Here is a 25750-nt window from a genome sequence, read left to right on the forward strand (position 1 = left end):
GAATGCGACGGAGAGAATGAATCCAAGCTGGAAAATACCCTTCAGGATATTATTCAGGAAAATTTTCCTAAACTAGCAAAGCAGGTCAAAATTCAACCCCAGGAAATACAGAGAACACCACAAAGATATTCCTCAAGAAGAGCAACCCCAAGGCACATAATTGTTAGATTCACCAGGGTTGAAACGAAGAAGAAAATACTAAGGGCAGCCAGAGAGAAAGGTCATGTTACCCACAAAGGCAAGCTTATCAGACTTACAGCAGATCTCTCAGCAGAAACTCTACAAGCCAGAAGAGAGTGGGGGCCAATATTCAACATTCTCAAAGAACAGAACCTTCAGCCCAGAATTTCATATCCAGACAAACTAAGCTTCACAACTGAAGGAAAAATAAAATCTTTTATGAACAAGCAAGAACTCAGAGATTTTGTTACCACCAGGCCTGCTTTACAAGAGCTTCTGAAAGAAGCATTACACACAGAAAGAAACAACCAGTATTAGCCTTTCTAAAAATACACCAAAAAGTAAAAAGCACCAACATAAAGAAGAATTTACACCAACGAATGGATAAAACAGCCAGTCAACATCAAATGGCAGTAACCCTAAATTTAAATTGACTAAATCCCCCAATCAAAAGACACAGCCAAAACCCAATGGCATGTTACATCCAGACCTGTTTCACATGCAAGGATACACAAAGACTCAAAACAAAGGGATGGAGAAAGTTTACCAACCAAATGGAGAGCAAAAATAAATAATAAATAAATAAAAAGCAGGAGTTGCAATTCTCGTATCGGAGAAAATAGATTTTAAAGCAACAAAGATATAGTGGTAAAAGGATCAATGCAACAACAAGAGCTAACGATCCTAACACCCAGATACGAGACTTAGATTCAATGAGACAGAAAATTAATAAGGATATCAAGGACTCGAACTCAGATCCGGAACAAGTAAACTTAATAAATATTCATAGAGCTCTCCACTTCAAATACACAAAATATACATTCTTGTCAATACCACATCACACCTACCCATAAGTTTAAATGAAACACTGATTGGTCATTATTAATACTCAATTTTTTTCAAAATAAAGCAATATTTCCATTTACTCTCCCTCTTTCTCTTCCTCTTTCTTCCTCTCCTTTACTTATTTTTTTTTTCTTTCCTTCTCTCAAAAAAAAAGAAATCAACTTGTAAACCTCTAGATCCAGGTCGGCAATGTCTCTCTCATTGCTTGATTTCCTTCCTTCCCTTCCCTCCCTCCCACCCTCCCTCCCTCCCTCCCCGCTTCCTCCCTTCTTTCCTTCCTTCCTTCATCCCTTCCTTCCTCCCTACCGTCCTTCTTCCCTCCCTCCCTGCTTCCTCCCTTCCTTCCTTCCTTCCTTCATCCCTTCCTTCCTCCCTACCGTCCTTCTTCCCTCCCTTCCTGCCTTCCTCCCCCCCCAAAAAAAAAAAAAAAGAAAACAAATACACCCCCCATTCTGGCTCCCATAGAGTCCTGCTCACCCCCGTGGGGCACACGGCATTTATGTGATTATTGCCGGCTAATTCATCTGATCAGACAACAAGTTATCTGAGGATAAGAACTAGGTCTTATTCAGCTCCATTTCCTCAGACTGGAGCAAAATCCAGGCACCAGACAGGTCCTCTGGACGTTGGGCTTTGTTCGGTTTCGCTTTGCTTTTCTGACACTATGGACCAGGGCACCATGTGGGTTGAGCTTACTCAGAGCATGGCAGCTTCATGGGGAGCAGGCTTGTTGCCTGGCAGCCCTGGGCTCCAGGAGCAAGTGTGCCAGGGAACATGGCCTTTTATAACCTAACCTTGGAGTCAGTATTTGGAAATCACATAGGGGTCACTTCTGCTCTACTCCCTTTACAACTCTGTTTTGAAATAATTACAGACACAAGAAATTGCAAAAGTAGTACAGAGAAGTTCCATGTACCTACCACCCAACTTCACAATGGTAATATCTTATGGAACTCTAGTGCCTTACCCAGAATATTGTCTGATGGATGAATGAATGAACGAATGAATGAATTTTTTTCCGATCTCACTGGATCTGTCTGGAAATTAGAAATAATAACAGTGATATTGTTGATGCCATAGAACACCAAAATACACAACAAAGGAATTCAGGGCGCAGAATGTGGCTTCCATCCATCAGGGCTGGACTCTCCCATGACCTGTGAGCTGTGCAACCTTGAATACGTTACTTACTTTAGCCCTCTGTAAAGCCTCAATTTCAATACTGGTACAATGGGGATAATCCAAGGACCCACCTCCTAGGGCTGTTCAGAGAACTGAATAAGGGGCATTGGTTAAGCATTTGCAGCACTGCCTGGCATAAGAAAGTTCACCGTTAATAATTAATAAAGTACTTCCTTTGTGCTGGACAATGAACCAAGGAGTTTATCCCATCTCGCCCGATCCTCATGATCACCCTACAGGGTTGGGACACAATTATATGCATTTTTAGATGGGGAGGGACACAGAGGCTCAGGGAGGTGGAATAAGCACTATGAGACACGTTGCATCACTGCAGAGCAGAAAGCCAGTGTTGCTACTGCTGTTGTCAGTGGTGGCTGTGACCACAATCAGCGTCCACCCAAGTTTGCTATGAGCACCTGGTTCTGACTCTCACTCCTTCCAGTTCCCCAGGCCTCTCCCTCTGCTGCAGACCATGTCTTCCCTAACAATGCCACCCAGACCACCCACACACAAAAGCCCTACTGTGTAACATGTGCTCTCCTCTGCTAGCCCCCAGCTCAGTGCCTGGCACACAGTAGGCACATAATAAACACATGCTTTACTATTGCTGGCATCATAATTTATTAAGCACTTACTATGTGGCAGGAGCCAAGCCCATTGGAAATGCTGTCAGAGACTGTCCCCAAACAACCTTGCAAAGGGGGTGGTATTCTTCCCCATTATACAAATGAGAAGACTGAGGCTTTGGAAACATATCAAGCTTAATGCCCATGTTGTTGTTGTTGTTGTTAGTGTTGCTATTTGTGGCTCCACTTAATGCTCATCTTGTGTTTCAGAATCTGACCTCCACCTCTCTGCCCTGAAGCTTAGCCTGTGTGGGGGCCCAGATCCCACCCTTTTAATGGGCTACACACACATACACACCCAGGCACGTGTGCTCACACAAGCACACACATTCAAATGCACACAGACACACTTCCTACCTCCCGTGGAGGGAGGAAGATATTTACAACCTCCAAACCCAGAAAGGATTGCCATCTAGCTTATTCAAGGAACCCCTTCCTGCAAAGCCAAAAAACAGCAACCCCAACAGGACAATGGGCAAATGATAGGAACAGGCAATTAACAGGAGGGAAACCCCCAAATCCAGGCATATGACAAATTGAAGAACAAAGAAATGCACATGAAAACCACAACCAGTGACATCCCACACCTGCTAGACTACGGCAAGAATTAGAAAGCTGGACGCTGCCCTGGCTGGCCTAGTGGGAGCACAGGCACCTCATGCCACGCTGCAGGTACTTGTGAACCCCCTGTGATGGCTCCTGAGTGAATATTCAGGCAATGCCCCACCTCCCTGCAAGGCAATGCACAGCTGGGTGTCCATGTCCACTGTTTTTGGATATGTCTTCTTTCCCCAAAAGCAAACTCTCCACTGAGGATCCCAGCAAAGTGATTTATTAATTTCAGGAAAAACTGGTGAGGAAGTGGGGAAGTGGGAGGAAGCCAGGCAGGGGTGCAGCATCCCGCAGAGTCCTATAGAGGGTGGCCTTGGCTCACACTCACTGAGGATCCCGGGAACAGTGCAGGTCACATTCCAGGAGGCAGAGTATCTGCATGCTTCCACCCCTCCCAGCCTCCAAGGTCAGTTCTCCACCAAAGAGCCGCAGGTGCTGGCTATCGGGATCCTGATAGGTGCTGCGATACATTGAGAACATGTCTGCAAAGCAGCAACACACATTTTGCAAGAATCCAGCCAAACAGCAAGACACACATTGAACACATTAGAATCTCTCCATGGGAGGGTGGGTGGGAAGGGTAACGGGAGTCGGAAATAGGGCTACAGAAAAATGAGCACAGTGAAGAAAGAAAATACAAGTGTGGGAGCTTCCAGGGGCCCCTGACGGAGAAGCGGAGGAATGGAGAAGTGGAGGGAATGGAGGGGTGTAATTATGTCAACCTTCTCTCCTCTCCTGACGTGCAGAAAAGCCCAAAACAAACAAACAAACACTCCAGTTCCTGCCTGGGGCTCATGCTTGGGTGGTGCCCAGCTCAGAGTCTTGGCTACTGAATCCCTGACCAAGCCACAGTGGGCAGGCAGGAACCCAAACATGCGCTCTCAGAGCCCCACCCAACATTCTTCCCCATTAGGCGGGAATGAACTTGGACCAGCCAACGGAAGTAACCGTCAGCCCAGCCAGGAGCGGCCGTGCAGAGTCCTGGGCCCCAGACCTTCCTACTCGAGCCCAGCCCCAGTCACCAGACACATGGTGACTGGGGCTGCCCACAGCCCCACTACAGGACACTTGCTGGGAAAGGAATGGGGCCTCAAGGTCACATCTGGCTCCTCTTGCCACGCAGAACAAAAGCCTCAAATGCCATTATTGGCTTAAGTTTTATTAAACAAATACACATACAGTCCTCACTACATTCCAGCCACTGTTCTGAGCATTGTTACTAATGAGAAGAGAGGCACAGAGAGGGTAAGTAACATGCCCAAGGTCACATAGAAAGCTCAGATAAGCAGGTAGGCCCAATTAGCCATTCTGGAGGAATGTTCAGAAACAGACTTCAGACCCAAAGCCTGCTGAACTGACAAGCTCACTCTCTTCTTCCACTGTCTCGCCTCCTTGGAACATTCCAGAAAACTCTGGCCTTTGCCCCAGTGGAACCGTCCAAGGGCCTCCAGAAGATCAATCTGGCAAGATTTGGGGTGTGCTTTTTACAGACGGAGCAAGGCAAGGCTCCAAGTCCCCTGTGATTTTCTCCCCCAGGTCCCTCTGCCTCTGGTTAATAGCCTGAATGGGAAATGCTTCCAATCTCAGTTCCAGCAGAAACCCTTTGGAGGTGGGGGTCATTCATTCATCCATCCTTCAAGGATATGAAGAGCCTTCTGCGCCCTGGCGCTGGTGTGGATGTTGGGATGCACTGCACCATGGGTGAGAGCACACCTGTCCTCTCTGAGCCTCCCCCTAACCCTGCAAGGTCATTGGCATCAGTCCCACTTTGCCCCCACAGGCTGTGGGGAATGTCCAAAGCCCAGGCAGGAGAGCAAGTAGCCTGCCTGAGTCACCCCTCACAGCTGCCTGGTTGGCCAATGATGATAGTCTCAAGCAGGGACTGCAGGGCTGGAGAAGAGCAAGGTTGGGTGTTTACCCTCCAGCTCCTTCCCTGTAGGGTCTCCACGGGTGGAACTGGCCACAGCTACACTCCAGGTGCCAGGAACCACTGCTGCCTCTTGCCCCTCAACCTAAGGGCAGTGAGCGTTCCTCGCCACTCCAGGACCGGGATTCGAACCCGGGCTTATGTGGATCCAGGGCCCCACCTCCTCTGGCTGTCCCCTGGCTGGTCTGTGTCCTGTGGGCTCAGTGTACAGCAGGGTCAGGGGCCATCTGGGCGGCAGATATTGACCTTCCAATTCCTTGATTAAACCCCTCTGCCCAGTGGGTTCCCTATGTCTGCAAAGCACTGGCTCCTTTTCTGTCCTGGTCTGTCTGTCCTTTGCTCTTTCCCTGCTCCCGCCTCTGTCCTGTTCTTACTCTACTCCATCTCATATTGGACTTGTTCTTTCTGCCTCTCTCTCTCCCCCAGTCTCTGTGTTTGCCTCTCTTTGCTCCTGGCCCTCTCCATCGCTGCCATCTCTCTATAGTCTCCCTGCCTCGGTCTGCGCCTCCTCCTCTTTCTCTTCCCCTGTTGTCTCCCTGCATGTCCATCATCGGTGAGCCCTCCCCCTCTGACAAGCTCAGCGAGCAGCCCCTCACCTGTGACAATACTTACCTGTGCGCCTAGCCAGCCCAAGCTGCCAGCAGCTGCTCTGCCAATCTGCTGTCTCTTTCCTCTCAGCCTACCACTAACCTCTTCCTTAAAGCAGGCTGCAGACCAAATGCAGGGGCCTTATCAGGGCCTGTGGGCGTAAGAGTCCATCAGGGAAACTGGAAACTTTCCTCATTCTGCAAATGACCATGTTTGGCCTGGCTCCTGTCCCCTTCTCCCCACATGACCCACCCTGACAGTCCAGCCAGATGGTCCAAACACCTCTCCTCCAGTTCTGTCAGCCTCCAAAAGGAGCTGGGAGGCCCCTCGGAGGACATCTTCTCTTCTAGCAAAAACTAAGGCCCAGAGAGTGCATGACCATCTCTGAATCATAGAGAAGAGGGGCTTGGTCTCTCTTGTTTATGGTGTATCCCCAGAGCCTAGAACTGTGCCTGGCACTTCTATAACATGCCTCAGCATGGTCCACATAGACTATTGCATAGATTTGCAAACACAGACTCAGAGAGGTGAAGTGACTAGTCCAGATTCACACAGCCTTTAAGCATCAGCTCAGGAATTTTTTTTTTTTTTAGCAACATGGCTGTTTATTCACCCGGGTGCATGTGGGCTGAGTTTGAAAAGGGAGTCAGCAGAGGGTGGTGGTGGTGAGATAGAAGCTGGTTTTACAGGTTGGGGCAAGTGGTCAGTTAAAGGTGTAATCTATTTTAGGGAGGGGAAGGGCCTCATAGGATGCATGGTCACAAGGGTAGGGGTCATCTATTACAAACAGGCATGATCATAAACGTGGGGGGTATCGGTGGCAAGCAGAGGGGAGGGTGCAGTAAAGTACATAGTTTAGGGGTAGAGTCTTGAGAAACCCAATGTCCAGGGGGGAAATTCCACAAGGCTGAGCAGAACGGAGGACAATGTGAAGTTTAAAGTTCGATGCAGCAGATACCTTTACACCCTGATCCAAGGACTTTTTGATCCCAAAGCCCAAGATCACAGCCTCAGCCAGTAGCTGGAATGTAGTAAGACCTGCCAGCCACCACACTTGCCCTCAAAAAATGTCTCTCCTGAGCACATAGCAGCCTCCCACAGCCTGGACAACTGTGGGTGCCGATGTCTTTGCCTGCTGTCAGAGTTTCTGGGCTGGTCTGATTCACCAGATCTCCTAGCTTCCAGGGCAGAGAGCAGGGCCCACTCAACTCCCAAGCATGGCTCCAAGGACACTTCCAGGGTTACAATCCCTGTCTCCCCAGGCTCTGAGAGACTCGGGAACCTGGAAACCACACAGTGCCTGCAGATGTTCCAGCCGCAGGCCTGGCTGCCAGCCCCAGGACGGAATTAGCTCCATGTCGGGAGAGAATTTCCTCCCTGCTCCCACGCCCACATGCAGGAGCTCACACTGAGTCACTGCAGCAGAGCAGAGAGGCACAGGCTGCCTAATAGGCTGCCCCATTTTCTTTAGGGTTTGGAAGGGCCACAGTGGAGCTTAGGACCTCATAAGAATGGGCAAAAACAAGGAGCGTATGACCCTGGACCAGGACAGCCCACATGCTCAGAAGCCGGAAAGAGCAGCTGATGAGTACACAGATGCAGGGAGACCCCCCACAAAATATTCACACCACTGCCTGGTGTCCTCCCATTAGAACGCTAGCTACTCCTTGAGCCTTAAAAGCATTTCCTTCCTCCCTGGGGATCTCTGTCTGCTGACCTGCTTGAAAATCTCCATGGGTTCTTGGCCCTCTGACCTGTGGTATGTTGCGTAACTGCAGGCATGGAGCATGTGGTTGGGTGCAAACCCTCCAGCTCCCTCCCTGTCGGAGGTATGAAAGGTGCCATAACCACTTCCTGCTCCAGCCCCTCAGTCTAAGGGCAGTGAGTTCTCTCCTTTACTGGACCCGGAGCGTGGTGGGGATCCCTTGGACTGTCTACCCTTTTGTCGGTCCTCCCCTAAGTTCTCATCAATCACCTCATTTGAGTGGGTCTTCCATCTCCTGCCGACATCCTGACTCAGAAACCAGACTCTCCACACCTCCCCCTCCCTCCCTACGCCCACATCTATCAACAAGTTCTTCCCAACAACTCATGGATCTGCACATCACCTCGGCTTACCTATGTGGCTACCAGGGGCTCCCAGCTGGTTAGAAACCTATCTACCCGGTACACAGACAATTTTACACCTAATAGACAAATCTTTTCAAGAAGCAAACTACATCGTGTCACTCCCTGCTGAAAACCCCTTAGCACCTCCTTGTTCTTAGAAGCAAGACCGACATCTTACTACGGCCTGAGCAATGTAGACCCTGCTTACCCAAGGACCGAGCCGAGGCTCAGCCCAAGCCCCAGACTGAACTCCAACTCTGCACCAAGTTCCGTGAGAACACTCCCTTGCAGACTCAGCGTCATTATCTTATTGGACACCTAGCTGTCCTTGTAACCATCTCCCCAGCAGCCATTCCTAACCACAAAAGGTCCCCAGCAAGAACATTAGACGGACATCTGTCCTTCCAGGCCAGAAAGCCCCTGGACCCCCCAGTAATGGGTCCCATGCACAAACCCTAAGTATCTCACCAGCCAGCAGCTTGTGCCTCTCCCCATATACACTGCCCCAGCCCCTGGAGCTGGCCTGTCAACGAACGTTCTCCCCTGCACACACCCCACTGGATGGGAGGCCCAGCACCCTGTTTAGTTAATCCCCTGAAGTCCGCCGTGGGTCCACTCATGCAAATAATCCCTAAGCTTTGTCCACAGTGTATCTAAAGGGTGGCCAGGGCTGGGGGTGCTTATGGTTTGCTCAGGAGGTGGTCGAGAAGGCAGGTGGGAACCAGCCCATGGCATGCACTGGGTGTGCTGTTCTGCGTGTGGGCTTGGAGCCTCGACTCTGGGAGGTGGCAGAGGCCCTGTCTGCCCCCAGAGGCGCCCCCTGAGAAGTTGCTGTTCTCTTACAACCAGATCACCACAGCTCACCCTCTGTCCTTGCTTCTCTTCTCTGGCACCTTGAGACACCTGAAAAGTGGCAACTCAAGGAACTTCCTCCGCCACAGGGTCGCAATCTGCCTGGAGGGAAGAAGGGCAAAGAGGTGGAGAACCCAGACTCATCTCTGGAGCCCTTGTGTTTAAGCCCCATGCCTCACTCCTTCTTTCTCTGTTGCTCTGGCAGATGGATGAGGAGAACATTGCACCAGGCCCCCCAGACTCATACGAGAGCCCCGGCCAGGTATACCAGAGGCAGAGGGCCGTCCTGTGAAGGAGCATTAGACCCTAGAGTGTCAGCATGAAATAATAGCAGTAATAACCACCAGTGACTACATTTTATTGAACACCTACTATGTGTTCCAGGACATGGAGAAGCCCTTTTTGAGCATAATCTCACCCAAACCCCATGAGACAGTGGTCCTTATTATATCCGTTTTAGAGCTGAGAAACTGAGCCCCAGGGAGGTTAAGAGTCTTACCAAGTTATACGGCTGGTGAAGGGCAGAGGTGGGATTTGAACCCAGATGAAGAATCAATCCTGTGTTCTTTCTTTTATAATGAACAGGCTCTACTTAGCAAATGTCCTTAAATATATCCTGACTCTTTAGGGCCTCAATTTCCCCATCTATGGAAGGAGGGGTTCAGAGTTGATCTCAAAGCTTCCTTTCAGCTTTCAAAAGACACCATAACTGAATGAGCCAAGTGTCTATTTCCAGCCATGGGACCAATATAAAAACAGCACGACTCTGCTCCATGCTGTGTGATCCTGGGCAAGTTGCTTTGCCACTCTGAGCTGGACTGGAGTCACCTACAAAATGGCAATAATAAAACCTTCCTTTCAGGAAATCAGGTCAGTGGGAGGGTCTGGATAAAGGAAGCTTTTGGGACCCCTGACAGCTCTAAGATCTCTGGGCCAGAGGTTCAAGTTCAATTTACACTCCACCTGAGTCACCACTCCAAGAGCAAGACCAGGGTCCTGGCTGGCTGCAACAAGGTTATCTGATTCCATCCCCCATTCCAAGCTGCACAGCAGCTAAGAGCCCGCTCTTGGGAGTCAGCCAGACCAGGTTCAAAAGCCCTTCCTAGCTCAGTGACGGTGGGCAATGGCTTTTCCTCTCTGAGTCTCATCTGTAAGATGGGCTATTAGTACTTACTTCCTGGGGTTAGCATGAGTGTGTCATGACACAGTGATGTGGACAGGGCGCCTGGTATACAGCAGGAGCTCGGCAAATGTGTGTACAGAAAAAGCAGCTTGTGATGTTCCATGAGCCGCTGTCCCACGAAGGAGAGAGGGCAAGGCTGAGTGCAGTTGGCTGATCCTGCCCAAAGCAGAGGGCTTTACTTCCAGAAATGAACAGAGCCTGCACAGTGTCTAGAAGCAGAGGCGGGAGGAGAGCCAAGCTGCAGAACAGAGATGCCTCTCAGCCTCCTCCCAGGCCTGTACCACCCTGGGCTGGATGAGGAAACCATGGCTTCTGCCATTCCCAGCTTCAGCTCAGCCTCCCATCAGTATCCCCACATCCTCTGCAAGAGGCCCTGCAAAGCATGTTTCACTTTATTCCAGACCCTGCATTGAAACCAGGCTATTGTCCAGCCTCAGCAGAGGGCATGAACACCTAACAAAGAGGTGGCCCTGGCTGGGTGACCTGGACCTGCTCTCCATACCTCCAAGTCTCCATTTCCACTTCAAGGCATGTGGACCACCCAACATACTGTGATGGTGAAGGAAAAGAACCTCTGTGGCACACTAGAAAAACAGCCAGCCCTTTGTAAAGTCACAGACAACACCAATTTCCCTTTATTCTCATTTCACAGATGAGAAAACTGAGATTCAGATTCAGTGAAGTGAGCAAGTGAGCATGTGGGTAGAATCAGGAGGTCCAGGCTGGGCTTTCAGCTTCTCTGCCCTTGGTTTTCCATGGAATCATGTTACATGTCACTTGGAACTATGTTTCACTACTAGCTCCAGCACTTCGTGGCTGTGTGACCTCATGTTGGTTACTTCACCTCTCTGAGCCTCAGGAGCCTCATCTGTGGCATCTGTCTCAAGGAGTTGCGAGGATTCAATGAAACAAGGCTGGTGAAGCGCCTGCCACCATCACAGCCGCTGTGTTGCTATTACAGGGAAAGGGCATTTCTTTCACAGGGTGAGACTGAAATGTGTTTCTACTGCTCCCCTGAGTGAAGTCCACTGTTTCAGGGTCCCAGGAGAATTTGGCAGGGCACAAGCCCCTTCCCAGCTCTTTCCTCTGCTCATTTCCTGAGCACATCTGGTCCAGGGTAGCCCAGACCCCTTGGTGGCCACTCAACAGCCTGTTCCCATGCAGGCAACCTTGTTCTGGAGACTTCCTGCCCCCGCCTTAACTGTTCCCCTCCAGGGCTCCTGTCACTGGAGGAAGTGTGCTCAGCATGGACCCGGGGAGCCCGGAGTGAGGTTTGGCACCTCTTCTTGGGAGAGGTCAGAAAACAGAGGTTCTACTGGAGGATGAGGATGTGCAGAACAGGGGCCTCTCCAGACAGGCTGACTCAAATCCCCCAGGAGGCTGAGAAGCTTCTTGGGCTCAGCTCTGAAGGCCAAAGATTCTTCCTTCCAATCCTCTAATCCTCCTGTTTCCCTTCCTCCACCCTTCCAAGAAATAGTCATTAAATATCTAATATGAGCCCGGTCTGGATCTGAGTACTGGGGTTATAGCAGGAAACAAACCAGACACATCCCTGCCCTTGGAGTTGGGGGTAGTAGAGGTGACAGATGCTGAAGAGTGAAGTAAACAAACACACAATAAGGAAGGCAAACACATCTGGAGCCAGGCTGCCTGGGTTCGAATCCCAGCTCTATTGTGTGACCGTGGGCAAGTCACCACACCTCTCTGTGCCTCAGCTTCCTCATCTGGAAAATGGGAGTGATCATTGCTCCTCCCTCACGGAGTTGTTACAAGGATTAAATGTTGGTAATGGGTTCATGTTGGCAATGTTTCAGAAGCATGCTGGGTTCATGGAAAGCTCTATATAAATGCCGAAAAAAATAAAATGAATTTAATAGCAGGTGGTGATTTGTGCTGTGAATAAAATATAAAGAGGGTCATCTTCTCAGAGAGGCTTCTTGGAGTGCAATCTTTAAAATAGAATCCCCTCCCCCAGCATGTATGCCCTGTCCCACCTTTGAATGGAGACCTGAATACACAGAAAGCTTCATAGGCAATGGGAAGAGCAGATGCAAAGGCAGGAGGTTCGCTTGAGCCCAGCAGCTCAGGGTTGCAGTGAGCTATGAGTACATCATTATACTCCAACCTGGGTGATAGGGTGAGACCTCCATCTCCATAAAAAAAGAGAAAAAAAAGCTGGTGGTGGCAACTTCTAAGGGTCATACTCCTTGCCAGATGCTGAGGAAGTAAGATGGCTCAGTCACTGCCCTCATGTAGAGAAACAGCGTGCAGGAACAGATCGTGGCATGTCAGTATTCTGAGATATCACCTAAATGCTAGGCTTCCAGCAAACTGGCCATGCTGGGCTTGCATTACCGAACAGGGTTAGCCAAAGTCTCCACCCCTCCCTATTGTCCCCTGGGGTAATAAGCCAGCTAGAATTTGCCATGAAGTTTGCCCAGGGTCTCTATTGTGGAAGAAGAAGTGCAATCCCATGAGAGAAAGAGGAACCAAGTCATTTTTACTTTCAGCTTTCAAAGGAGAGCACATATTTCTTTGTGAACACGAAACATTTTCATAAATGAGTCATTTTGGGTCTCCTGCCCAGCCCTGTTTATACTGAGTGTGTGGCCCTGGCTCCACACAAAGCAAAGGGAAAGGGCTGGGGAAATCAGGGGACGCTTCCTGGAGGAGGTGGCATTTGAGCTGAGCCTTGAAGGGTATGAAGCCTTTGCCAGATGGAGCAGTCAAGGGAGACAGCATATCTGCAGAGGGACAGAGGCTTGATAAAGTGTGGATAGGGGCTGTGTATGTGTGTGTTTGTGTTGGGGAGGGAGAAGGCAGATGTGGCTAAGGAAAGAAGAGGGTTTCAGATTGTGAGATCCCTGCAAGCCATCAACTTTATCCTATGGGCAGTAGGGAGCCATGGATGGTTTTAAGCAGAGGGTACCATCTTTCTAAAGAGCCCAGCTTCTAACCTGGGTGCCTGATGTGGGGGCTGTGTTGGAAGAGGAGAGACTGGAGGGAGGAGAACAGCAAGAGGCCTGGTGAGCTGAGGGCACGTCTGCCAGCTCCAGGCCAACCCAGAAGGTGCAGTCTTTGGAGGCTCCAGGCATCAGGATGTCCCACCAGAGAGCCAGGAACCTGGGCAATCTCTTTATTTTTCTTGAGGATCTTTCCTCAGCCCACAGGGACTGGTTTGCTTCCAGAGCCATTTCCATGGCAACCACCAATGTCCCAAGAAAGGTCTTGAGTGAACAGAGGAGTGAGACTCTTCATGGAAGAAGCTAGGTCACAGAGAGGGGCCCATACTGGCCAGTCCTGGGGGGCTGGGACCCATCTTCCCCTGGAGTTGTGATGCCACAGTAAGCTATAGTTGCCATGGCAACACCGGGTCCCCATCCCTGGGCCTCATGGACCCAGGGCCTTTCAGCAGGCGGGTGGGCAGAGATAGGAGGGAGGCAGTGCTGAGGGGAAGCCAGAACCTGCAGCTCACCAGGCAGGCACATCCCAGGACATGTGTGTGAGGCAGGTAAGTTTGAAGACCTCCTCCCACACACACTGCCAGGAGATGCCAAGGTAAAAATGAAGGAGTCGTCTCTGGGGTCTGGTTTGGGGTTCTGGAAAGGCATCCCTCACCGCAAATTGCTGCTGGATACACGCTGCTGCTATGCCTTCAATTCCACCATCAGGGTTCTGCTTTCAAATTTCCCCCAGTGAACTGAAGTTGATGTCACGATGACGACGATGGAGAAGCAGAGGCCCACACACAAAGAGGAAAGAGCCACAGTTACACGGCAAAATGGTAGCAGGACTGCGGCCCGGATGCCAAAACCATCCGTATTATGTCAGATTCAGTTAGTGGTTGACATGAATGTGTGTATGTTCACGTGTGAGATATTCATACTTCCAAGTGCTAGGGAGACCAGGCACGGTGGCTCACACCTGTAATCTCAGCACTTTGGGAGGCTGATGTGAGAGAGTCACTTATAGCCAGGAGTTCAAAACCAGCCTGAGCATCATAGAGAGACCCTGTCTCTAGGTGAAAAAAAATTAGTTAAAAAAATTAGCCACGTGTGGTAACACACACCTTGTTGTTCCAGTTACTTGGGAGGCTAATGGGAGAGGATCGCTTGAGCCCAGGAAGTCGAGGCTACAGTGAGCTATGATCACACCACACACCACAGCCTGGGTGACAGAGGAAGACCTCGCCTCCTAAAAAGATAAAAAGGTGCCAGGGAAAACATGCTGAAGGGAAAGGGCAGCACAGAGAGGGAGAGCTGGTGGAGATAAGGGGCAACAGGAGGAAGGCGGGCCACTGAGCATAAGCACTAGCCTCCCTTCCTCTTGGACAGCCCAAGTTGGGTCAGCAGCCCAGGGTCACTGATCCAGGACAGGGCTGCAGGACTCATGCGAAGCCCAGGCTGGAGACAGGGAGGGACTGCTAGGGGGACCTCAGAGGCCAAGTCCTTCCAAACCCACCTGCTCCCTGTGCTCACGGAGTCCACTACTCCTGAGCATGGTCCAAAGTGCCTGGGCGTCTGCTCTTGCAGGCCCCTCTGCCTGGGCTGTGCTTTCCACAGCAGCTCCTTGCTCCCCCACAGCCTTACATGCACAAATCCAAGCAGAGCAGGCAGCAAGTTGACAAGAGGAAAGACAGCCTCCTGTCACATGCCAGACACCTAGCTGGGAGCTTGACACCCCCTCATCTCTTCAGGTTCTGACAACCCACCTTCCCCCTGGTCTGAGGAGTGGAGGAACACGACCCCTATTTCACAGATGTTGAAACTGAGGCTCTGAAAGGAACCAGATCAGGATCACCAGCCAGTGCCTGGAGGAGGTAGGACTTGAACTCAGTGACTTGAACTCACTGAACACGTCTTCAGTGACTGTGACTGTCCTTTAACGCAGGGCCCTGTGATCTTCTACCAGTTGTCCCCACTCATGCACCTGTCCCCACCTTGCATACTCATGACCCTACCTCATAGACTTAGGGTATTCAGAGACTCCAACTCAGCCCCTCTGCACAGTCTCCACAGGCCGGCCAGACTCCCAGGGCACGGGGGCTTCAGAGACCTGTCCAGCCACATGGAGCTTTGAAAAATCCCAGAGCCCTGAGCTGCCCCAGAGGCCTCCTGCCTAGGCTGCCAGCCCAGAGCACAGAGGCTTGGAGCGCTCAGCAGGTTCTGGCCCCTTGGAATTCCCTGGCTCCAGCCCAGGCAGCTGACAAATGCAATCAAGACGGTGAAGTGTGAGATCCCACCCTGTTCCCAGGTACTGGGAAGGAGGGGCAGGCTGCCCTTCCTTTTGACTCTGTCACCGGGCTGTCACCTCTCCCAAGGCAAAGCCCAAGCGTTGACCTAGGTGGGGTCTTGCTGGAAAAATAGCCCCCCACCCTACCCCACCCCACCTTCCATGGAAAACAAAAAGCTGCTTGAAGACCAGAGACAATTCTAGAATCCTAAAAGTGATATTGCTGGATAGACTTTAGGCTTTAGGAGGGGTTTTGCACCCTCATCTTACAGAAAAAGGGAAGTGGCTGAGTGCAGCTGAGAGCTTAAGTCCTGCTCAGTTACAGCAAATCCACGTGTGAATCCCAGCTTGGCTCTTCACGTGCTGTGTAATCTTGGGTCACTAAATCACAGACTCCTCGTCTATAAAGGGAGTCAATGTGAAGATTTCATGGGATCATATACCTAGGGTGCATAGGGTGACCAGTTGTCCTGGTTTGCCAGAAACCAAGGGGTGTCCCGGGATGCAGAATGTAAAATACTCAAACCAGAATGTCCAGCAAATCAGGGCCCACCGGCCACTCAGTGAACATGAGAGCCTGGCCCTTCAGCTGTTTTGTTGAAAGAGAGCTTAGTCTGGAGTCAGCTATCAGTGAGTGTGAAACCCCCACCAGTAAACCATCTACAAAGACTTGTCAAGTCATTAGAAAGCTCTTCCCTTTTTTCACTAAACTGACCTTGAGCAACCTGCCACATTTATTTGTTGGTTTAGGCCCTCGAGTCACACATGATGAGCCAGCCGCCTCCCTTCCCAGACAGCAGCCACTTCCTCCTTTTAACCTCAGCCAGCTCTTCCTCCGCACCATTCTTAACCCCTTCCCAGCTGACCCCCACCAGGCCAACCAGAGTGTGAGATCCCACCCTGCCCTGCTCGCCCGGGTTGGGGAGGGGTCTACAGTTTGCTTTTGCTTACAGGTTTGTCAGTTTTTTACTTATGTTCACTTATATGTTGGCTTGATGCAGCTGTGGACGGGGGAGGTTCAAAAGAGGCTCACTTGTACAGGGAACAGAAATTAAAGTAAAAGAAGGAAGGGAAACATGTGTAGAGGCAGAAAATGGATCCAGGGCTAAGGGTGAAATGCAGGAGTATAAGAAATGTCCTAAACACTGATGGTGGCTGGGCCATACACCGGACTCCCAGCTTCCTGAAAGGGGGACCAAGTTACATGAGTTCCATGCTCCTTGCTAAAAACCAAACCCACTCAGGGGAATGGCAAGGCCTCCTGATGCTAGGAGCAGAAGGACTGTCTCCAGAGGCCCGTGGAGAGAAGATATGGGGGATCTGACCATGGGACGGGACCTCCAGTTCCTGAATGTTTTAAGGGAGGCATCAAACACTCCCTGATGGACAGCACTGCCCCAAACTGCAATTCAGTAAAAGTCAGTTTTCCTAGATGTAACTCTGAGTTTCAGTCTACACATCTAGGATGCATGCATTGCTGGTATAATCCAAATAACTTTCTAGAGTATCTGAGAAGAGGCCTAAACTGTGGCCTTTAAGTCACTCTCCCTGCTGTGGTTTTTTTCAGAATTGAAGCCTTGGTAGCAGTAGCAGTGGTAAACAGGACACCACTACTCCTTTTATTCCCCCCATTTTTAAAATTTTATTTTATTTTAATTTTTGGAGATGAGGTCTTGCTACATGGCCCAGGCTGGTCTTGAACTCCTGGCCTCAAGCAATTCTCCCACTTTGCCTCCCAAAGTGCTGGGCTTACTGGCATGATCCATCATGCCCAGCCCAAGGATCATCATTCTCTACGGTCCATGCTCAAACACAGTCTTTCTCCACACCAGCTGAACGTGGGCCTGGGGCATCCTTACACTCACCTATCTGTGCACATGTTTTATAAAACAGACAAGCCTGACACGGACATGCTCAACGCATAGATAGAGTGACCCTCCATCCTGGCTTGCCCAGGACAATCCCTGTTTATCCCTCTTGTCATTCTCAAAGTGCCCTAGTCTGGACAACAAATCCTATGGTTTCCCTACTCACAGATCACTCCCTCCTCTGCCCCAGAAGCTTCTGTGTACTGACCTTGCCCACCCACTTGTGCCAGGCTCTAAGCTAAGCACAAGTTCTGTGTCATTAAATTCCCACAAGGTCCTTTGAGGCAGGTACCACCATGATCCCCATTTGACAGATGAGGAAACCAAGGCTCAGAAAGCCTGTGGCTACTATTTCAGATGGTAGCCACATGCCAGGAATTTTCCAGGATTTAAACACCAGTTGGTTTTTCACAGAGATGGCTACTTTCACTACCTCTATTTTCCAGATGCAGAGATTGAGCCTTAGTTCACCGATAAAAGGGTGGCCTACCAAGGCCCTGTGGCTTCAGCCAGTAAAGAGCCACAGGGTGTCCAAGTTTCAGAGTCAACTTCCTTCGGTCCAGGCTCACGGGCTACGATTCCCTGTGCAAGTGACATGGCCTCTCTGAGCCTTCATTTGTCTCATCTGTAAAATGAGGATGAATCTTGCAACTTACTATCGGGTGAGTGAGAAGCAGAAGCAGGACCGGCACCGGGACCCTATGCCTCAGCCCAGATCGCACAGCTCTACCAGGAGGAGATGTGTTCCCCCTAGGAAGTTCACAGTCCTCAGCAGAACCAGTACATACTTCATGGAGTCACTGCAAAATGAAAATGTAACCCCTTATTCAAAAATTGCTGCAAATTCAGGACAGCAACTGCCATGTGTTAAACCGAGCGCAGGCCTTCTGAGCCCTGTGTGGCTGCACTGGTCACTGGCCAGGATGCTGGCCCTGCCCCTCGGCTCTGGGGAGTTGAGGGAAGAGCCCTCTACACTCAGACCCCAGCAGGACAGGGGCTGGGTGGGGTAGGTGATCTTAGGAGGAAGCAGCACAGCCAAGAAAAGGCAGAGAGAACACAGGATGACACCTCCTCCATGTGGACAGAAAGAGATGGGGAGGAGGGGAAGGGAGAGGAAACCCAGCAGGAAGAGGAGAGACGCAGAGGGCCTGGAAAGAGGAAGACAGAGTGGCCAGGGCAACGCTGCAAAGTGGAAGAAGAAAGACAAAGGCAGAGCAAAGAAAGTCCCCAGGGAGAGAGACTCCAAGGGAAGAGGAAAGGGAAGAGCCTAAAAAGAGTCTTCTGCCAACCTCTGAGAAGGTTTGACCAGACCCCACAGAGCCAGCTGGTGTGGGCAGGGAGGGGCCCTGTGAATGGCTGTCCTCCTGGGGTGGGGGACATTTAACATTTAAGAGCACAGGAAAGGCAGCACTGTGGATTTCCAGAATTCCCAAAGATCAGGGAGCTATGGGCAAGGTGTTGACCCCATAGTCTGCTATGGGTGGGGCCTTTGCTTTGTGATGGAAAGCCAGAACCACAGGGCAGTGGGTCAGACCATGTACTAGTTGGAATCACCAGTGGGAGCTCAATCACAACTCACTGCAGCCTCGACCTCCCTGGGCTCAAGTGATCCTCCCACTTCAGCCTCCTGAGTAGCTAAGACTACTACAGGCATGCACCACCACACCCCACTAATCTTTTTTTTGTATTTTGTAGAGATGGGGTTTTGTCATGTTGACCAGGCTGGTCTCAAACTCCTGGACTCAAGTGATTGCCCCCACCTCAGTCTCCCAAAGGTCTGGGATTGCATCCAGCCTCAATGTCACTGGTTGATTTTAACAGGAAAAGGTGTGGTAGGCCAGAGGCAGTGTTAGGTCCTGGCAGAGACAAGATGAGCTAAAAGCCAACCCAGGCTGTTCTGTTCATTGAGCATGGCTTTCAGTCATCATCTGCTCTAGAGCTTCTCTTTATCCATGGATATTAGGAGCAAGGAGATCCCACAAAAACACAGTCTCCCCTACAGACATTTCACCAAGGGCTCAAGGGTGCTCTTGGAATGAGATGGCAGGTCCACTGTGAGACATAGGTATTGACCACCCACAGCCTCAGGAGGCCACCAGGAGCGCATCGCAGCCATGAGGATGATGTGGACACTGGCAGAAAGGGTGGGCTCTGTGTAAACCCCACAGGACTTTCTCAGCTGGTTTAATGTGGGCCGAAGCTAGCTTCACTCTGACATCAAGGAAAGCTGTAGTCAGCTGGACAGTAAATCTGGCCAGTTTGAAAACCCGGAATGCACTCATGTCACAGTCAAGGAGAAAACAGGAATGAAAACCATAGGCCTTAGAGTTCATAACACACATGCTATTCATATAATAACATTATTAGCCTAATGGCTATCCATCCACAATTCTAACTGGGTTTTTGCATCTAAATGGCTGTCCAGGCATCACAACTCCACCTAGCTGGTGATGTTCAAATCATCTAAAAGTATAAAAGAAATAGAATGAAAAATCTTGCTCCAACCTGCCACCATCCATCCAGTTTCCTCTGTACCCACCTCCCTACATTAGCTTCTAATGTCTCCTTCCAGAGTTTCTTTGGGGAAATACATTCTCTTTTCATTTCATTTCTCTAATTTTGCATAAAAGGTAGTATACTAAACACACTATTTTGCAACCTAGCAACATATCTTTGTGATGATTTCTTATTAGTATATTTACATGTACAGAGTGTCTTATCCTTTTTGATAGCTGCATAGTATTCCATTGGAAGATTTGCCAACATTTAACTAACTAGTCCCAGGGATGGGCACTTGAGTTATTTCTAGTTTCTTGCTGTTACAATATTATAATAAATCATTGTATATGCTATAATGTTACAATTAACTACATATGTATAACATTGCCCACATATTCTTAATAGAGTCTGGAGTTCTCAAGCCTTGGTTTTTTATAATGAGCAAATGGGCTTTAAGCCCTCCCTTTGCACTGGCTATGGTATGTTTTGATCCATTGAGAATATCCTTCAGAGGCGCTTAGACCTTCACTCCCCACAAAATCTGGGCCATGTCTTTAGCACAAGGTCTGTCTCATGAGAAGTCAGGGAACCTCCGTTCTTATTCTAGCTGTACCAGCTGTTCTAACTCTCTGTCCTCAGTTTCCACATTTATCAAAGGGAGATGACAGTTGTTTGCAGGGTCGCCGTGGGGATCAGGAATCAGGAGAGAATTCTGCGGATATATGACAGTATCCACGGTGTGAGGGAGGTCTGTGCCTGAGGCCTCCTTGTCACCCCAGAGGGCAGATCTGGACTCTGTGGGTTCCCAGAGAAGACGCCAGTCAGGCTGGAGGAGGGAGTCTCTGCAGAAAACAGAGCAGCCACCGCCAGCGCCGGGTTTCCAGTGTGGTCCCTGATCCCATAGTAGCCAGAGCCTGAGCCCACAAGAAGCTGTGTTCCGGAGGTGGCTTTGGTAGCCCCAAGCAGCCCTGAGGACTGCCAAGTTGAAGCTGCTTTCTGCTTTTATTCTGTTTTAAAAAAAAATAGTGATCACATTCCCAGTGTGTAGAGACACTCTGCCCCGCCATGAATTAGTCTCAGCTTTCCCAGCCACTCAGGAAAGGATCTAGAGGAATTTTACACCCACGGTTTATGCAGAACAAATCCTGGTGGGCAACAGTGTGCCCGTCCCGCTTCCAGGTGGAGTCATCATCTCCCTCTTCGTAGCATTCACATCTTCCTAACTTGCCTCCCAAGGGCCCCGAGGTGCTGACAGAGGAGCCTTTGTATCCCTCTTCCTGGCCCCCGTGCCCTTTGCCAAGAACCCTGGCCATGACGTCTCCGCTGATGCAAGTTTCCAGTGCTCCACAGTTTGTAGCCATGAGCAGAGATCTTTGAAACCTCTGCCTCGCTGAGCCATGAGACCCATCACTGTCAACCCTCAGGGTCCTCTCTATCCCTCACTTTGCCCCAGCCTCCCAACAATGTTGAGGACCACCCCTACCTTACGGGTGAGTAAACCGAAGCTCAGAGAGGTTGAGCAACTTGTCCAAGATCACACAGCTAGAAAATGGAGAAGCTAGGACTCGAACCCAGAGCTATGTTCAGTGTGCGATGGCTAAGGATATAGGTTCTGAAGCCAGATCACCTGAGTTCAAAAGCCAGTTCTGTCATTTACTACCTGTGAGACCTCTTTGTGGCTTAAATTCTTTCCTCAGTTTCCCAATCTGTAAAATGGAGCAATACATACCTCACAAAGTACCTACCTCACAAATAGTATCTACCTCCTAAAGTTGATACTAGGATATAATACGAGAAGGAATATAAACAGCTAGAACAATGATACCTGGCCCATGGTAAGTTCTCAGCACATTATCCATTGTTATTGTGGTTGGTGTTGAGTACAATTAAAAATTTCACCATTATATGACATAGCCCCAGATATAAACCTGGTATGATTGCAAGGAAGTACAATTTAAAAACAAAACAAAAGCCTCCTCTCAGAATTTCTTTCACAGGGAGGCATAAACATCTAATGACACATTACCTATTCCTCCTCCTTACCTTCAATAAACCTTACTGAGCACCTGTTATCTGCCAGCTGTCAGGCTGCGAGATAGAATACAAAGATGTAGTTCCTACTCCCAAGACACCCAAAGGCACGTAAGGGTGACAGACAATGCGTAAATCATGACAGAGCAAGCTCAGGGTGCTGGGGGACCCATGGGCATAGAATCCAGCTGCCAAGCAGGGGAAGGCTGCCTGGACAGAGTGAAATTTGAAGAACAAGCAGGAGTTGGCCAGTGGGCACCCCAGGCTGAAGTAACTTCAGAGGCACCGAAGCATTGCACTTTCACGTGACGTAGCTGGAGAATAAGGTTGTGAACTAAGTTGGGATTTAAAGCTGTGAGGGTGGAAACTCAGGCACTGTGTGGAGCAGAGGGAGAGTTTCAGCCAGATCATACGGACCTCAGTGTCTCCCTAAAATCTCAGAGGGGTGGCCTGACTAGGGGATGAAGCCTTGAGCTTCCCTCCGTAAGCCCGAGGAGGTATGCGCCAGGTAAGGGGTGCTTTCTCCTGAGCTCCAGCAGGATTTCCAACCCGCCCCAGGGATCTGCGACTCAGAATTAACATTCCAGGCCTCAGACTGTGAACACTTCTCCTCCTGTACTTAGAAAGAGCCAGAAGTGCCAGCCCACCTCCCAAGCCCCTCATATACATATTCCTGATTACCCCAAAGTAAAGATTTCTCCTTCTACCTCCTTCCCCTCGGCCTCTTCCTCCACCATGTCTCCTTCAGTGGGAAGAATCACAGACACTTGTTCTACTTTGGGTGTCCTCTCCCCAGCTCCCACCCTCCAGGAACCTGAGCCAGCGGCTTAGGAGAAACCAGCTCCTCAGGTCACACCCACATCCACACTGGCTCCAGCCACTCATTCATTCATTCTAGAAGAGGAATAGAAACAAATCCCAGAAACTCCAGCACAGCCATATTCAAAGAAACACAGTCCGGCAGACAAAAGTGCTTGTAAATCTTTGAAATTTTTACGGCCACCTCTCAAAGAACAATAGAAGGGTATCGTAGCATATGTTTTTGGTGCCCAGTCTGGGTTGTCTTAACTAGCAGGATTCCCCATCTGGCAGCTGAAGGGAATGTTATAGGTTAGCAGCTCACAGCTGCCCTCTCCTCCTAAGAATTGCCCTCAGCAGAGCAGGAGCTGCCTCTCCCTGGCTGCCACAGGGCACAGTGCTCACTCCAGGGCTCCCCGTGGGATCAGACTGAAGCTAGTCTCGCCTGAGGCCACATGCACTTGCCTTGAGTGCAAACTTAGTGGGGAGGGTTGCCAAAAACCTCACTCATCCAAATAAATAATAATGTAATGCAACATTTTTTTCAAAATCAAACTTACAGCTATTTAGGAGGCTAAGGTGGGCAGATCAATTGAGCCCAGGAGGTCAAGGCTACAGTGAGCTATGATCATGCCACTCTACTCCAGCCTGGGTGACAGAGTGAGACTCTCTCTCTCTCTCTCTCTCTCTCTCTCTCTCTCTCTCTCTCTCTCTCTCTCTCTCTCTCTCTCGATATATATATATAGAGAGAGAGAGCTCAAAATTAATGCAAAAAATTGCATGGTGAGCAAACGTCAAAATGAAGATGGGCTCCCGTCCTGCACTCACAAGCACCTGCATCACTCACCACCCTGCACCCCTGACTGCTAGGGAGCACACCCTAACACAACATGTGCACCCAAATCCCTGTCTCAGGCTCTGCTTGGGAGAAACCCGATCTGAGACAAGTATCCAGATCAGAACCCACTGCCGGGGTTCTTAGAACGTGCTTTGACTCATTCCTCTCCTGTATTCCCAGATCTAAGAGACTTTGATTCCCTTCCCTAGCTCTTCCCCACACAGCCCCCTTCCACTGGGAACTGAGCAGGCATGGTGACATAGTCTGAATGTTTGTCCCTCTGAATCTCATGTTGAAATCTGATCTCCAGTGTTGGAGGTAAGGCCTAAGGACAGTGTTTGGGTCATGGGGGTGGATCCCGCATGACTGTCTCAGTGCTATCCTCAAAGTAAGGAGTGAGTTCTCCATTAGTTCCAACAAGAACTGATTGTTTAAAAGGAAGAGGCTGAGGGGAAGGTGGAAGAAGGAGGGAGGGAAAAAAGGAGAAATCTTTACTTTGGGGTAATCAGGAATATGTATATGAGGGGCTTGGGAGGTGGGCTGGCACTTCTGGCTCTTTCTAAATGTGGAGGTAGAAGTGTTCACAGTCAGGCCTGGGATGCCTGAGTCGCAGATCCCTGGAGCGGGTTGGAAATCCTGCTGGAGCTCAGGAGAATGCACCCCTTACCTGGCGCATACCTCCCAGCGCTTAGGGAGGGAAGCTCAGAGCTTTGTCCCCTAGTCAGGCCACCCCTTTGAAATTTTAGGGAGACACTGAGGTCCGTATGATCTGGCTGAAACTCTCCCTCTGCTCCACACAGTGCCTGAGTTTCCACCCTCACAGCTTTAAATCCCAACTTAGTTCACAACCTTATTCTCCAGCTATGTCATGTGAAAGTGCAATGCTTTCATGCCTCTGAAGTTACTTCAGCCTGGGATGCCCACTGGCCAACTCCTGCTTGTTCTTCAAATTTCACTGTGTCCAGGCAGCCTCCCTTGGCTTGGCAGCTGGAGTCGATACTGTGCCCCCGGGTCCCCCAGCACCCTTGGCTTACTCTATTAATTCCCACAAGAACTGATCATGTAAAAGAGCCTGGCACTTCCCTTTCCTCTCTCCCTCCTTCTCTCCCCATGTGATGCCGGCTCCCCTTCCCCTTCCACCATGAATGGATGCTCCCCGAAGCCGTCACCAGAAGCAGATGCTGGTACCCTGCAGCCTGCAGAACAGTGAGCAAAATAAACCTCTTTTCTTTGTAAATTACACAGCCTTGGGTATTCTTTTATAGGAAGGCAAAATGGACTAAGACACACAGTACTCATTTTATCCAATTGCCAGCTGGCACCTACTATGTGCCAGGCGCATTGTTCCCTCCGCAGACCAGCCTTGGATCAGGGAGCAGATTCCTTCACCTCCATACCTCATTCTGTCAGATTCCCCCTTCAGCCTGACAGTGCCCACCGGAATCCCCCACTGAGCTCTGAAAAGCTTAGCTCAGCCAACTTCACACCTTGGGATTTCATGAACTGGTTACATTTCCCAAAAAGTTTTGAGACTGTCGGAGAGTTTGCCAAGTAAGGACATTGTAAAACTAAAACTGTCCTTTACCATCACCACCACTTCAGAAAAGAAACAACACTTTAATACCCACGAAAATAGGTGAGACATAAACTCATCTTTTTCAGTTGAAAATATTTCACTTTACAAAAAGCTTACTCTACTATCTGTGATTTTCCCCCCACCCCCACCCTTTTTTTTTATTTTTATTTTTTTAGCTTATCTGCAGACTGGTAAATGTGTGGACACAGCTAGGCTCTGATGGGTTGGGGTTGTCAACCCTTCTGTTTGACATTGGGGGAAACTGAGACCCAAAGGACAGCTCTGCCTTCCCCATTTAAACCCCAGTCGCTGAATGTTTCCCTGAGGGAAACTGAGGAATGAACAAGGTGCAGGGCAGACAGGAAGACTGGGTTTCAGTCCTGACTCTGCTCCAAATTCTCTGTAAACCTGCACAAGTTTCTGCCCGTCTCTGAACCATGAGGCTGCAAATCTTTCCGATGACACTGAGCTGGAAGGTGCCACCTGGTTCAATGAGTAGAGCTTGGGGTACAGTCCCTGCCTGAGCTCACAGACAAGCTTGGCCAGAGAAACAGTACTGGATGCCAGTCCTCTTTCTCTGATATCCAATCTAGTGCCTCAGTTTCCTCTTCTGGAAATGAGTTCTTTGATCCTTGCCAACTCTAGACTGCCACATAGACAGTGGCACAGGAGCCAAGGGGAGAGAATTGGTAACAGCTAAGCCACCTGGAGGAAGAAGCTGGCCCCACAGCCAAGGCCTCTGACGAGAGGCACACAGGACTACTTCCAGCTCCAGAGAGACCAGGGGCCACAGTCCAGGCCTG

At 49.9% G+C, this 25750-nt stretch overlaps 1 protein-coding gene and 1 long non-coding RNA gene across 14 annotated transcripts in view; one reads left to right on the forward strand and one right to left on the reverse strand.

The window, feature by feature from the left end:
- Nucleotides 1–25750, reverse strand: part of CMKLR1 (chemerin chemokine-like receptor 1) — a 53402-nt gene that overhangs the window by 12315 nt on the left and 15337 nt on the right. Inside the window, exon 1 of one of the 5 annotated variants that reach the window (XM_035257478.3) lies at nucleotides 5986–6077. The exons of 3 other annotated variants lie outside the window; for them this stretch is intronic. The gene's annotated coding sequence lies outside the window, so the exon portion shown is untranslated. Of the gene's footprint in view, nucleotides 1–1993; nucleotides 2364–5985; nucleotides 6078–25750 lie in introns of those variants that run through there. One more of the 5 variants, XM_035257479.3, reaches the window with a different exon arrangement.
- On the forward strand, nucleotides 13516–22318 carry LOC118144332 (uncharacterized). Of its 9 annotated transcripts, XR_008473967.2 has the most exons (6): nucleotides 13516–13889; nucleotides 14188–14315; nucleotides 14802–14924; nucleotides 15115–15358; nucleotides 16088–16290; nucleotides 17652–22316. It is a non-coding gene; the product is annotated as an uncharacterized LOC118144332 (long non-coding RNA). The 9 variants fall into 9 exon arrangements; XR_013522392.1 differs by lacking the exon at nucleotides 15115–15358 and having other exon boundaries at nucleotides 17652–22318; XR_008473968.2 differs by lacking the exon at nucleotides 16088–16290.

Source organism: Callithrix jacchus, chromosome 9, assembly GCF_049354715.1.
Source record: "Callithrix jacchus isolate 240 chromosome 9, calJac240_pri, whole genome shotgun sequence".
Classification (NCBI taxonomy): Eukaryota; Metazoa; Chordata; class Mammalia; order Primates; family Cebidae; genus Callithrix; species Callithrix jacchus.